Source organism: Gymnoscopelus microlampas, assembly GCF_963454915.1.
Source record: "Gymnoscopelus microlampas genome assembly, chromosome: 20".
Taxonomy (NCBI): Eukaryota; Metazoa; Chordata; class Actinopteri; order Myctophiformes; family Myctophidae; genus Gymnoscopelus; species Gymnoscopelus microlampas.
The window spans coordinates 30,897,029-30,911,490 of record NC_139957.1 but is presented as its reverse complement, the minus strand read 5'-3'; positions in this window follow the sequence as shown (position 1 = coordinate 30,911,490).

Genomic DNA, 14,462 nt, shown 5'->3' with positions numbered 1-14,462 from the left:
TAATCAAAGGCCTGCAGATGCGTCTGCTGGAGTAAACCACAGTCACAGCTACTCGAGAGACCTTTGACTCAGAGAGGGTACAAATGGAACCAAACCATTTGTACCCTCTCTAAGTTAATTAATAATAATAATAACAATACATACGATTTATATAGTGCTTTTCTTGGTACTCAAAGTCGCTTTACAGAACAACAAAAAAACTAACTTTATTAGGAAGAATTAGTTAAAAAAGGTTAATAAAAGAAAGGGGAACAAAAAGGGGACTTGTTTTTTAAAGGTGCTGTAAGTCATATTTCTTTGTTAAAATAAGTGCTCTGTATTGCTCTGTATTGTAATAACTGGTTTATCCCCATCTCTCCAGCTCTTTAGTAAACAGAAAATGTATTTTGAGGGACACAGATGTAATCCAATCAGGAGAGAGAACCCATACAGGATACAGGATAAACAAGGGAAATTGGAAGTGATGAAACAAGTACATTAGCAGACAAATTTGGAACTGGAACACAAGCAGTTGGGTTCTCTTTCCTGATTGGATGAAATGTGTAACCTAACAGAACATTTATTTTCTGTTTACTAAAGAGCTTGAGAGACGGGGGCACCCCTATTACTGAACAAACACTATAGCAAGGATTACTATCAGAATATAGAGCTTCAACTTTTTAACAATAAACTTTTGGTTTAATCATAAAAAACTAAATACTACAGGACCTTTAAATTAACACTAAGGATTTTACTGGGTAGTTCTAACCTTGCAACAGACCATATACAGGTATGTCCACATGGACTTAGTGAACCGAAAGAAAACATTCTGCTTGCCCTCTCTGTTAGTTTAAAATTTGGCCAATGCTTTACTTAGTTTCTCATGGGCATGAGCCGTCACCCATTCTAATGCATCCTGTCTGTGAAAGCCACATTACAATACAAATAGGATATTCTCCTCGCACCAACAATCTTCCTATACCCTGAGAGGAACACATCATCAGGGCCACGCTAACCCAATTAAAGCCAATCAGCAGACCCGGTGGTACACAGTTTGATCTAATTTACTGTCAATTAATGGCCATCGTATGGCAGGAGCTGTCTGTTAACACCAGAGCAGCTGAGAAGCAGGAAGGCACAGCAACAGGAAGCCTGGCAAATGCTCCAGTGCCTTTCAGTTATGATTGTGTTCCTGAGTACAGATTTGTGAAATCTAGTTTTTACAGTTTCCTCGCCGTGTCACTGCAGCTGTCTGAAAAACAAAAAAAGTATGTATTATACTGTATTTATTTATTATCATTATTTCTTATTATTTTTGAATAATAAGAGTAGCTTAGGATTACATTAGCCAAAATTTATCCACTAGGGGATGCACGGTGTCGAATCTTACAGTTGTACGGTACAGCCGTCATATTGTTCCAGATTAATAACTCATTCCATTTTCTCTGTAATTCACCTTGCAATGTGGTTCTGTGGATCAGCCGTCCCACCATGCTTTGTCAGCGCAATTTACTGCCCCAATAGATTCACAGTATGGACAATCTATAAAGTCTTCACTCCGCACTCCCTCGTAGCAGTTAGAAACTGTGTTGCAGAGGGAGAAATTAAAGGGCCAAGCAAACGGGGATCAATAAACATATTATGTGCTGTTGTTAATGGAAATGTCATCAGCAGAAATCTCACAGCTCTATTGAACGATGGACCAATTTCCCTGACTCTCCATAAACCACTCGCATGTAAAACTGCAGGAAATTCCCAGGATTGTTAAGCATGTACAGTAGCACCAATCCTCAACAAAAAGATGACCAAATTTTCCAAACGATTAAATTTAACTGCCACCCCCCCACCACACCCCACCACACCCATGCATGCCAGCTGTGAATGGACGAGACTTGAGAATGGAAGAGGAGAGGTTCTCTTGGAAGATGAGTTGTGACTAATAAACATTTACTGTGCGGTGTATCTGCTAGCCGCTAGCCTTCTCTGCCCTTCCATAATCCCCTCCTTATTGAGTTATCATAAAGTGCGGTGTGTCTTGTATCGGTGGTTGATTGACCGTGACACTCAGTCACCACAGCACCTCCGAGGGCAGCAGCAGCAGCACAGTGCGGTCACGGTCGTGTCCATGGGTCAGTGAGCGTGGGGAGAGGCCATCCCTTTTAAGCTTTCATTTTCAGCAATGACCTTCTCTCAGTCCTGTGAGATATCTCTACCTGGTTGTTATGATATTAACTCATATAGGCCTAAGGGGAGAAATTACGGTACAGTAAATCCTGTTCTGTTGTTTTTTGTAATTGTTTTCAGCAACAAGCCTTGCCTGATATTGTCTTACCACACAGTACCACATAAGCAATAAACTTGAATATATCAATTTCTAAATAGAAATATACATTAATCTTACACAAAAACGCTGCAAATGTGAAACCAATTGTGAATTAACCACAGTATGGTGAAATACCCCAGATGGTTGAAGTGATTGTGCCTCTTTGGGTATAGCACACGATGGGATGAAAAACATATTTTGAATGATTTTGCAAATGAGAATTTGACAGCCTACGTCTTAGATTAAAGATAGATTGAATTACAAAATCTCTGCAGAGAACAGAGTAATGGGGGGTTGGGATTCAATAAGAAACAAACCTATTTGTTGGAGAGCAATTGCTTTGCGGCCTAATTCCCATTGCAATTGACTTCCTCTAATATGCAAAAGAAAAGCAGTAGCTGATTTTTTTGTAAATCATGTTTGCTTTGATTTAGCAGTTTCCATTCAAAATTCATTCCCTGCATGCACGAATGTGGCAAAGTGGGGCTTGTACACATATTGAACAGGAGCAGCTTTACAGTAATGATCCTCAGCTTAACCACTTAAACCCTATTTTATACTTCTGTTAAACCAGTGGGGTCCGGCCGTCCGTGGACCCCCAGGAGTCCTTGAGGGGGTACCAGGGAGTCCCCAGCTAAATTAGTTAATGTAGCATCAAAATCTGTTTAACTACTTTAATCCTATAAACATCGGCTTTTTAAAAAAGAAATGCTATTTTCGAACGATTTAGATTGCTTAATCTGAGTGGTTCTACTGTGGAGGAGCCGAGGAGGTATTGTATGCTATTGTGGCTCAATTTAGACTCCTAGTGGAGAGACGTGAAATGCTGTGGATGAGTCCTCTGCCTCACACTGCTTTATCTTCGTTTTGCTCGGGGCGTCGCTCTGCTGCATTCCCAGAGTCAGCAGGGTTGGACACCTGTCTGTCCTGGCTCAGCTGACATTCCTAGTTAGCTGTCATCAGCTCTCATTGAAGAAATCACAGGCATTGAGTTGCTCTGTGAAAAGACTCCCTGATCTCAGTATTATTTTCCCACTCGGTCAGCCTAACCGGGAGAGAAATCAACCAAAATCCAGTCGCCCACACCTGCTTGTTGATGCAGGAAGCGTGAGCTCAAGGGAGGGAGAGGATGATGAAGCGATGACAGCGACAGGGCAGCAGGTCTCTTGTTAACACCTGACCCTGATTGGCAGGCGGTGTTTGCTCCAATTTGCATTCCTCTCTGTGGTCAGACCGGTGACCTGTCCTGCATACAGTAGTAGGACAAGTGCCCTCAATACAGTCACAGTCAGTTGGCATGGCAACTCCATGACTGGACTCAAGAGTGGATCCCGCTGGGTACAAAAGGCTTTTGCATTCATTTTAGCCTCTAATAAGAGCTAATGTGGCACACACAGGGGTTTTGTTAAGTAGACCCTATAACATTTAAAACCAATTAGGATTTAAACGTTCAGAGGGGAATTGCCACTAGACAGTGTCTTTGTCACATCATAACAGTTATCAGTCCTATGGCTGATAACTGTTATCACCCTCTCAGCCTTTTTCTCACTCCTGCTACCCAGTTATACTGGGTATGTGTGATCAAATACAAAGTGCCTCTGCTACTCACCAAGTTGAGATACTTAAATTGGTTTGTTGACACTGCGTCTTACTCTATGGCTTGCCTTTGAAATAATAACAATTATATAATATAATGTGTATTTGCTATTTGTGTTGTAAATATATTTATCTTAGCCGGAATGCTGTGATTCTTGCCTTAAAGGATTATTTTCCTTGGTTCTGACATAATCTCCTTCCATCGAGCTGTGAAACTCCTAGAATCTTGCAGCTGAATTATATTAGTCTGGTGCACCAGGTCTTGTAGAAGGAAATGAAACAAAAGCCCCAGGTGTCTGCTGGGTAATGATGCTGTGTACAATACAATCATGCAGTGGCACGATGGCTGGAAGGGACAGGAGTTACTGCATATCCTGGCATAGAGAGTGCCCATCCTAGTGTCCTAAAATTGAAGCAATGAACACCTGCTGTCTTTGTCCACTGTTCATTTCAGACAGTAAACACACAGGAATAAACATGGAGGGAGAAAAGGAAGTGGCAGGGGGCATGGAAAGGTTCATAAAGTGCAGTCACAGTGGAATGAGAGGTATCAGAGGACAAAACGAGAGTTGATGAAAGTGAAGTCCTCAGCAGATAATTGCTCTGAGCTTGATCACAAACAGCCAGCAGCCACATCTGATTGGCTGCCACAAGTGTATTATAATTGTGTGAGGTTTATTAATTCAACTGTCAATTGTGTGGGTAAATTGTGTCCTTGGATCATTTGATATTGTCTCAAAATTAGCCCTCCACCCTAGAACAATAAGCCCTCGCTGTCTTTTTGACATTTCTGACTTGTTTTCCTTGTTTGTTTGTTTGTTTGTTTCTGTATTCTTTACCCCTTTCTGGAAACTGAATTTCTTTGGAAGCTTGTACAGCAAAGAATTTCACCCACTCTTGTACACCTGTAAACTTGTGTTGTGACAATAAGGTTGAATCTGAATAGATAGCCCACCACTGTTAGAAATGTCATCATTCATGTGGAGACAGCTTCAGTTAATAACTTTCAGATGATTTAACCTGAAGATATAAAACTATTATTGAGCAGAAGTTGGCAGATTTTTTTTTTGTTATGTTTTTATTGAAAAAAAATATTATGTGAACAATTTAGGAAATCTCAGCTGTGATAACGTAAATGAGAGTGTGATATTTTTACGGTTTGGCTCCTCAAGAAGCGAGCCGTCTAGAAGAGAGTCTGTATCTGTCTGTCTGTGTGTGTGTGTGTGTTCGCAGCTAATCTCACAAACCGCTGGGCCAATCAGCGACATATTTCTTGTGCTGCTGCCATTAGGCCACATACTTAAGTACCTCCACTAATTTCTATTCACATGTGGTTTATACTTTTTGAAATATTTAACTTAATACTTTAATTTTACAACAGGGCTCTGATCAGGCTGAAACTTTGCCCATATTAGGAGTCGTATACGTATTGGATACATCAGCGATTCTCAACCCGTGGATATTGCAAATGGGCCCCCAAAACACTACGATTTATATTGATAATTAGTCCTTGGGCCAGACGAGATATCGCTACCACTAAGTTGGCAAAACCTTACCTATACTAAATTGTTTTTTGGGCCAATATAAGTAAATACAAATATGATAGACTTTCCATAGGAGCAGCTTTTTATATTTTTTGACATGTTGTTATTTTTCTCTATAGGCGGATTTTCATTCATAGCCAACAACATATTAAAAGTTATATAACACACTTTTTGGACATCACACTGCTCCTTTTTTTAAATAAATTAAACAAACCTGTGTCCAATTAAAGTAGTTGATGAAGTGGGTGTGGCCTATTTGGTGGTGGAGCAGTTTTTTCAGGAATCAAAGCTGAAGTAGTAGAGGCCCTAGGAGGGGTCCACGCGCGACTGCTTATTTTTTTTTCTAGTTTTGATTTTTGGCATCCATAGCACCTCTAATATTGGGATTTTGATGATCCCAAGAAAAAAAGTGGTCCCAAGTGTGTTTTTTTCAATGTTTTATTAACCCTATGAGACCTGCGGGATGGCTGGCTGGAACGCCGGCGAGACTGTCTTTCGGAGACTGTGGAACACTCAAATTTAGACGTAGCCCAAAGATAGAGATACCATTTGATTCCAGACAACCTCAGGTTTCCAAGGGGACCAACCTTGTCATGCTACCTTGTCGGGAAGGGGGCTAAATACCTAATGATTCAAAGTTAAGACAACATTTTGGCGAGGGAAAAACGACCATCACCATTTTCCAAATGGTCCCTTGAGCTGTCACCTCAATATATGTGAATGAAAATGGGTTACATGGATACCTACAAGCCTCTCCTGTACAGACATGCCAAATGTATGCCTATCTCATGCAGTTCTGGGCAAGAACCATGCAGTGTTTTGCATGCAGTACAAATATGTAATTTCTGCCTATTGTAAAAAGGAGACCACTTCTAGGAGAGGAGACTGCATCTATAGCTGTATGAGACCACTGTACTGTATCTAGAAACCACTGTACTGTATCTAGACCACCACACTGTATCTATTGCTATATGAGACCACTTTAATGTATCTAGAGACCACTGTATTGTATATATACCACCGCACTGTATCTATTGCTATATAAGACCACTTTACTGTATCTAGAGACCACTGTATTGTATATATATACCACTGTACTGCATCTATTGCTACATGAGACCACTGTATACTGCATATATGAGACCACTGTATTGCATCTAGACCACTGTGCTGCATCTATATCCCACTGTACTGAATCTATAAACCACTGTGCTGCATCCAATCCCACTGTACTGAATCTATAAACTACTGTACTGCATGTATAGACCATTGTACTGCATCTATAGACCACATACATTGACCACTGTACTGTATCTATAGACCACTATACTGCATCTCAACTCAACACAGCTTTAAACATGTATATATAAAGCACATTTAACATGACTATGTCGCCACAAAGGCTCGGTAGATGCAGTACAGTGATCTACAGATGCAGTAGAGTGGTCTACAGATGCACTAGAGTGGTCTACAGATGCACTAGAGTGATCTACAGATGCAGTAGAGTGGTCTACAGATGCAGTAGAGGGGTCTACAGATGCACTAGAGTGGTCTACAGATGCAGTAGAGGGGTCTACAGATGCACTAGAGTGATCTACAGATGCAGTAGAGTGGTCTACAGATGCAGTAGAGGGGTCTACAGATGCACTAGAGTGGTCTACAGATGCAGTAGAGTGGTCTACAGATGCAGTAGAGGGGTCTACAGATGCACTAGAGTGACATACAGATGCAGTATAGGGGTCTACAGATGCAGTATAGGGTCTACAGATGCAGTATAGGGTCTACAGATGCAGTATAGGGGTCTACAGATGCAGTATAGGGGTCTACAGATGCAGTATAGGGGTCTACAGATGCAGTATAGGGTCTACACTATAGGGGTCTACAGATGCAGTATAGGGGTCTACAGATGCAGTATAGGGGTCTACAGATGCAGTATAGGGGTCTACAGATGCAGTAGAGTGGTCTACAGATGCACTAGAGTGGTCTACAGATGCAGTATAGGGGTCTACAGATGCAGTATAGGGGTCTACAGATGCAGTAGAGGGGTCTACAGATGCACTAGAGTGGTCTACAGATGCAGTAGAGGGGTCTACAGATGCAGATGCAGTAGAGGGGTCTACAGATGCACTAGAGTGGTCTACAGACTCAGTAGAGGGGTCTACAGATGCAGTAGAGGGGTCTACAGATGCACTAGAGTGGTCTACAGATGCACTAGAGTGGTCTACAGATGCAGTAGAGGGGTCTACAGATGCACTAGAGTGATATACAGATGCAGTATAGGGGTCTACAGATGCAGTATAGGGTCTACAGATGCAGTATAGGGTCTACAGATGCAGTATAGGGGTCTACTAGTCTCGCGTAGCCAGACCCCACAGAAAATGAAAAACAGCGACCTCTGCTTTTCTGATATTCTGTGGAGTCTGGCAGGAGTATAATGTTAGACTAGAGCGCAGGGAAACACCGGTTTCAGGTCTGCCTATAGCGCATCACTTCCGGTTGGTGCGACCATGTTTTCATTCCCACTAACAATATTTCTACACGGAACACTAACACCACTTCTCCCAGAGAACATGGATGGTTTTGGTTATAAGCCCACTTGTTTCTATGATGAAAGAGTAATTTAAAATGTGAATATCTTTCCGTGGTTTTGTCCGCTCCGAGGACGCTATTGTTAAATTAGTTTCGGCTAGTTTCGAGGGGGGGAGGGTGGATCATGGTGGATGGACACGTGAATCCCGCCCACTACATTTGATTGGGTAAAGCGCGGCCCACTTCCTGATCTGAAGGCACGCCCACTTTTAGCCAATGCGCACTGGTTAGGACGAACCGCTCCGACAGATTCCACCGCAGGTCGGAATCTGTTCTTGAGAGATTAGGGGTCTACAGATGCAGTATAGGGGTCTACAGATGCAGTATAGGGGTCTACAGATGCAGTATAGGGGTCTACAGATGCAGTATAGGGTCTACAGATGCAGTATAGGGGTCTACAGATGCAGTATAGGGGTCTACAGATGCAGTATAGGGGTCTACAGATGCAGTATAGGGGTCTACAGATGCAGTATAGGGGTCTACAGATGCAGTAGAGTGGTCTACAGATGCACTAGAGTGGTCTACAGATGCAGTATAGGGGTCTACAGATGCAGTATAGGGGTCTACAGATGCAGTAGAGGGGTCTACAGATGCACTAGAGTGGTCTACAGATGCAGTAGAGGGGTCTACAGATGCAGTAGAGGGGTCTACAGATGCAGTAGAGGGGTCTACAGATGCACTAGAGTGGTCTACAGACTCAGTAGAGGGGTCTACAGATGCAGTAGAGGGGTCTACAGATGCACTAGAGTGGTCTACAGATGCACTAGAGTGGTCTACAGATGCAGTAGAGGGGTCTACAGATGCAGTAGAGGGGTCTAAAGATGCACTAGAGTGGTCTACAGATGCAATAGAGTGGTCTACAGATGCAGTAGAGGGGTCTACAGATGCAGTATAGGGGTCTACAGATGCAGTATAGGGTCTACAGATGCAGTATAGGGGTCTACAGATGCAGTATAGGGGTCTACAGATGCAGTATAGGGGTCTACAAATGCAGTATAGGGGTCTACAGATGCAGTAGAGGGGTCTACAGATGCAGTATAGGGGTCTACAGATGCAGTATAGGGGTCTACAGATGCAGTATAGGGGTCTACAGATGCAGTAGAGTGGTCTACAGATGCACTAGAGTGGTCTACAGATGCAGTATAGGGGTCTACAGATGCAGTATAGGGGTCTACAGATGCAGTAGAGGGGTCTACAGATGCACTAGAGTGGTCTACAGATGCAGTAGAGTGGTCTACAGATGCAGTATAGGGGTCTACAGATGCAGTATAGGGGTCTACAGATGCAGTAGAGTGGTCTACAGATGCAGTATAGGGGTCTACAGATGCAGTAGAGGGGTCTACAGATGCACTAGAGTGGTCTACAGATGCAGTAGAGGGGTCTACAGATGCAGTAGAGGGGTCTACAGATGCACTAGAGTGGTCTACAGATGCAGTAGAGGGGTCTACAGATGCAGTAGAGGGGTCTACAGATGCAGTAGAGTGGTCTACAGATGCAGTAGAGTGGTCTACAGATGCAGTAGAGGGGTCTACAGATGCAGTAGAGGGGTCTACAGATGCACTAGAGTGGTCTACAGATGCACTAGAGGGGTCTACAGATGCAGTAGAGGGGTCTACAGATGCAGTATCGGTGTCCAGAGATGTCTACAGATCACGACAGTAGTCTACAGACATACTAGAGGGGTCTACAGACACACTAGAGGGGTCTACAGATCACGACAGGGGTGTACAGATGCACTACATGGTCTACAGATGCACTACAGTGGTCTATCGATACAGTACAGCAGTCTATAGATACAGTAGCTAGTCTATAGATGCAGTACAGTGGTCTTTAGATGCAGTACAATGGTCTATATATGCAGTACAGTGGTTTATAGATTCAGTACAGTGGGATATAGATGCAGCACAGTGGTCTAGATGCAATACAGTGGTCTCATATAGCTATAGATGCAGTACAGTGGTCTCATATAGCAATAGATGCAGTACAGTGGTATATATACACAATACAGTGGTCTCATATAGCTATAGATGCAGTACAGTGGTCTCATATAGCAATAGATGCAGTACAGTGGTATATATACACAATACAGTGGTCTCTAGATACAGTAAAGTGGTCTCAGATAGCAATAGATACAGTGTGGTGGTCTAGATACAGTACAGTGGTTTCTAGATACAGTACAGTGGTCTCATACAGCTATAGATGCAGTCTCCTCTCCTAGAAGTGGTCTCCTTTTTACAATAGGCAGAAATTACATATTTGTACTGCATGCAAAACACTGCATGGTTCTTGCCCAGAACTGCATGACCATCTTGGATGGCATCTTGAAAATTATGCCTTTCTGCTAAGTATATTTTCCTGGATATTTGGGATGTACTCAAGCATGCCTAAAGGTACCAGAATCAATTGAAAACCCTTTTGTATCAATGTTTAGGGAGGTTTAGTGGTACTCTTTCTTATATGCCTATTGACCGGTCTATTTCTCATAAAAAGTGCTTGTTTAAGATAAGGCTGAAAATGACCACCCCAGAATGAAATACTATGGGTAAATTATACATTTCCTGAATCCTTAGGGTCATGTCAGTATTCCAGTTGTTGTGTTTTGTGTCTCTGATGTTTCTTGATGCCACAGAACTAAAAGAAAATATATGGTTTAGGCGGAAATTGTGAGAAAAAAAAGGTTATTAAAGGTTTGAAGAGCTCCAGTGACCACTGTACTTATCATACATAGTCACCAAAGGGCTCGAATGAAAGCTCAAAGTGTCCCCTTAAAAATGATACCAAACATAAAATACAAAACATTGTATTATGCCCTGAACGTGAGCCAATACCAAGATATGCACATGTGTCTAAAATGCCATTTTTCAATGGGGGGTGGTAACTTTAGCAGCTGATAACCCCAATTTAGCTGGGCCTCAGGAAGGTCTATCATACAAAAATAATATCTAGGGATGTATAGGAATAAAAAAATCCCAACTAGAATTTGCCATCCCAGGTGGTAGCGATATGTGAGATTTTGGGGTTTGGCCCAAGGACTAAATAACAATACTAGAGGTTAGGGCCGCGTAGTATAACAACATTTATGTCATCAGTATATGCCCATATATTGGCATGTGGCGGGATATATGGTTATGTCTGAGTCATAGTGACAGGAGTTTTTTCTGAGTCATAGTGACAGCGTTATGTCTGAGTCATAGTGACGGACCGCAGTGGTCCGCCAGCCAGCCAGCCCACCAGCCCACCAGCCCACCCGCCCATTAGCCAATTAAAGATGTAATATAGGATTTGTTTAAAACCTTGGAAAGTGAGTTTCAAGGTTCATTGTGATGAATAGCAACTTAAAATATATATTGATCCAAACCGTAACAAAATCGATTGATTGATCATTAAAATAAACATGCTCTGAAAATACATGGGGCCCACCCAACTGACCACTGAAGTGGTCAGATGGGTGGGCCATGAACGCTTTTGAGATTTTCACGTGGGCCCTGAAAAGGGTGAGAACCACTGGGATACATCATCAACTGTCATAGATGACTGACATCACAGGCTGGCCGCTTGAATTTCATATTCATTCATTTTGGAGCCACATTGGAGCCACAGAGCTAATCTCACAAACTGATGACGCGATCAAAACCAACTTTGCACTCACATGATTTAAAACGTTATCACTGTTTTACTGCTGTATCTCATGAATAAACCCACTCTCCAATTTGATTAAATCTTACTATGAAAATCACAATGTAATATGGTAATCATATATTTTGAATGAATATCAATGATTTGTTATATTAAGTTGTGTATTAATTTAAGTGGAAGTTATTTCACCACCTAAGCACTTCTACAAATAATGCCTTGTTAGAATTGTGTGCATCAATTTGTGGAAATGCTAAAACTGTAGACCATCCCTGAGTAGTCCACTGGGTGGTGCTAGAGTGGAAGAAAAGGTAAAGAGTCAGCCACTACTGCTGCTGCTTTGTAAATGTACAGAGGTGTTGTTCAGAGCCTAATTGGGTTGATCAAAATACATTCACAGGGATGAGACATGAGAGGGATTGTAATAAACCAAATGAATAATCTCTCAGGGCCCCAGCAGTGCAGTGTCAGGGCTAATTATGCTTTTGCGAAATAGTGTCATGCAACATGTAACTCAACAAAACTAGAAAAAGTGCTCCTCGGAGCACAGGTCTCCGCCAGGTCAGGTACGTTATCGTGGCCTCCTGGTGGCGCTATAATAGGCCAATGTGAAAAGGGTGGACTTTTCTTCTTAGGCAATCGGACACTGCATTCATGATTTGAGGCATTTTGTTCCAAAAATGTGTTTGCTAAATTAGACCTGGTGGTGGCGCTATAACAGGCCAATGTGAAAAGGGTGGCATTTCTTCCTGGGCCTTGTGGGAATGTGCGTGTGAAATTTCACGGACATCGCAAGCTGCGTTCATGATTTGAGGCCTTTTGTTCAAAACGGACCAATCCTGCAAACTTTGGAAGCCAACCTTAGCCAATGAGGATGGAATATGGGAAATCGGACAGATCCGTGTTGATCACATGACTATAGAGATACTGTGTACCGATTTGCATGACGTTTGGATAAAATCTGTAGGAGTAATGGGGAAAAAATGGGTTTTGCACAAATCGGCCTCCTGGTAGCACTATGACAGGCCATGTGAAAAAATTGGGGCTGAGGTTCTGAATTGGCATCCAGGGAGTGTGTGTGCACATTTTGGCAGCGACCGGGCCAACAGTGCCGGAGATTAGCTGGTAACACACGGACAGGACACACGGATGGACGGACAGGGGGTAAAACATACTCTCGCCATGCCTTTCGGCCTGGCGGAGACAATTATGCGATTTCAATTGAAAAAGGTATCGACTCATTAAAATCATAAACTAGCCTTCAGACCTGCACTGTAGACACTATGAGACGCCTTTCAGAATGCAACAAGTCAGGTTTACAGTAATCACCCGTGACCGCACCAAACATTACACATTATCTGCAATGATTCCTGCTGTTTTCTGTTGCAAGGTCCAAGGACGGTATTAATATAATATCTCAAGCACTGCAAAAAAAAAGTTATGAATAGTGGAGGATGATATATTAATGTCATAGCTGGAGGATTTGCCTTCCTGTACTTACCAGGACAGTGTTTGTCAGTAAAAGTCACTGGGTCAGATAATTGGGTAAAAAGAGACAGATGGTGGCAGCATTTACTGCTGATTACATGGAGATCATAAAGTGCCTTTCAATAGCAGGGGTGTCCAAGCCAATGTCATAAAACTGACAGAGCCTGAGTCTTAAAGGCAATACCTCACCCGCCCAGGGGCACAGCACTGGGGTTCACAGTGGGCAAGACTGGTGGCAGTCTCCAGTCCATAGCTTGTTTGGTAAGCTATTTCAATCACATTAACCCTAGTGTTAATGTAAATGCAAATGTTACATTTTATTCAAAACTTTTTAACGTATTTTTAGTTTTTCAAGAATAGCAAAAATAGCAGACCTACAAGCTCACAATGCTCACGCATCACAATGCTTTGTGAGCTTATAGATATTTTCGCTATTTGTTGTATGATGAAGTACTACAGTAGCCTACTGTAGCTATAGGGCTTAAGTGGTTAAAGATGTACTGTAGCTAGCTAAATTGCCAGTTACTTTTCATAAAAAGTAAGTGAACTACACTAAAACTCTCTTTTAAAATAAGTATCTACTGTAGCTACACTACCTTACTTAGTAAAAGGGTTAGGGTCAATTGTGTGTTACCCTAACCCTAACCATTGACCATGTGGTATGGAAATGTGTTTGAGGACATGTTATGACATTGAGTGAGAATCTCAGGAGGGTTATGTCGAAAAAGGCACTTTATGTTTGTTGTCTTCAAAACAGTTGAGTTGGCATATTGTAGCAACGGGCATAACTGCTGTCACTCACAGAGAATAAAATATTCCATACCAGACGCCCCTGGGCTAAACCAGAAGTGCATGGAATGGCAGTATACTATATACACAATGTAGTCGATATAAATAGTAGATGCTGATCTAGGGCCATGCGCAGTGTCATGAAATGACACAAGGCCATGGAACACGCAATGCTCCTCAGCAAACCTGCTGGACTATGCAACATGGATTATAACAACAAATGGTTTATTAAATCAGCTGAGATTTATGACCGTCTGGATTGAGGGTGAAGGGAGGGGAATACTGCAGCTGTGGATGTTGATACTTGATTGCAACAAAATTACATGTTTTCTCCACAATGTTGTAATGCTTAATTTCCAGCGATGCATTGTGAGCTTGTAGATTGTCTATTTACAACCCGCGACAATATCCTACAACAAAGTATAGATCAGGCTTTGTTGCAGGGCCTTGATTGTGTCTGCTTACCATACATTTAGATTAGTCTGGCGTCTGGACCTGTCTGCACACCGGGGCTCTAGACA